At 37.2% G+C, this 1,574-nt stretch overlaps 1 protein-coding gene across 1 annotated transcript in view; it reads left to right on the top strand.

Moving 5' to 3' along the window:
- The window catches only part of LOC106528979 (AP-3 complex subunit beta-2), a gene marked incomplete at its 3' end in the record, with an annotated part of 20,294 nt that overhangs the window by 17,591 nt on the left and 1,129 nt on the right, over positions 1 to 1,574 (top strand).

Here is a 1,574-nt window from a genome sequence, read left to right as displayed (position 1 = left end):
CTCACAGGGAAAATCTCTCAATTTTAAGGCGTTTTTCCATAAAATCAGTTTTTTTTGTTGCTACTGCTCAAAAAAGTGCTTCAAATTTTTGTTTTATGATTATATTTCAGACAGTTCATTCAAATGATACATTAATAAGGAATTTATTCATTATATTTTGACAAAATGCAATTTTTGTTAACATTTTAGCCAAAACACTATATTTGCCTATTTCTCCTTATACCATTTTTGGACTTAATCCTCGTTTCAATGTGATGGATCATTTATATGGATTTAATTATGATATCAGAATGATCCAGGTATCAAAATGTAGCTTTTAAAGCCAAGAATCTGAAAATGTAATTAGGTCATTTTGACCAAATCTGACTTAATCCTCGTTTCGACATGATGGGTCACATATGGTTTGGTGTGAGCGCTAACTCTGCAACCAGAAAGCGTTAAAGTGCCGTTCAGAACCAGTACTGGTTTGGTTGTATGGTCTATCCTCTTCACATTTTAATCAATTCAACATTCATGTGGTTTATGCATTGGTTTAGACACAATTTCAGTAAAAGAACACAAATTTTCTTACACAACTGTGTGATTTAAATATCTTGTGCGCAAGCGAGACAACTTGCATAAGGGTGTGCAATTCGATTTATTTCAAGTTTGGATATTCAAGGGTCCCCATATCGGTTTGAGTTGGTTATTGTTAAAGGGGGTGCAGCTAGATGGAACTGTTTAGATACATTTCATATCAATTGTGAGTGGCCACGGCAAAAACCAGACACAAGTCTCCTCGGGGTCATTTTGAGTTATTTACAGAATCTGAAAGTGTGAATTCTAAGCTATCCAATGATGTCAAACACATGTAATTAAAAAATGAAAAAGATATGACCATTTGAATGTTGGCACTTTGCAAACAAGATTAGGGAGAAAACAGGCCTCAAAGTTTCTGAAGAATTGCCTCTATGCCACGGACTTACGGTCTAGCACTTCCTCATTCTCTGGCCCTGCACCGGTCTTCTGGTTCACAGTCAACACTGTGTTAGCAAAAGATTTTTTCACTTGACAACGATTCTTAATGATCTCCACAGTACAGAATTAGCATATTACATGTACCAACATTAACACAGGAGACGTACAGGTCCAGCCAAGTGAAAAAAATCACTCCAAAGTGGATTAAAGCCATAAAACAAAGGAAAGACGTTCGTGTTTATGGTTCCAGAATTTAGCCTTTTTCACTATTCATTGGCTACTTGTTCTGTGAATTTTTCACGTAGAGCTGTGACACTTATATTGTTGGAAAGAGCAGAGTCTGGGCTTTAAATTGATGGGCTACTTGTATGGTTTGGATCGTTTTCCCTGACATTGTGAACTGAAAACGTAATGATTATCAGGAGGAGGTTCTGCTGCTCTCGGTACACGAGGGGAGGGGTGGGGGCGCTCAGTGCTCAGGTTTAGTCTACGCTGTAATATACACTCTAACAAGGTTTTACTTTTGCATAAAACTCATGAAAAAGTTGCCTAAAATAATTTCATACTCTGTATAACACAAACGCACGCACGCACACACACACACACACACACACACA

Source organism: Austrofundulus limnaeus, unplaced genomic scaffold, assembly GCF_001266775.1.
Source record: "Austrofundulus limnaeus strain Quisiro unplaced genomic scaffold, Austrofundulus_limnaeus-1.0 Scaffold415, whole genome shotgun sequence".
Lineage (NCBI taxonomy): Eukaryota > Metazoa > Chordata > Actinopteri > Cyprinodontiformes > Rivulidae > Austrofundulus > Austrofundulus limnaeus.
This window is presented reverse-complemented; position numbering and strand designations above follow the sequence as displayed.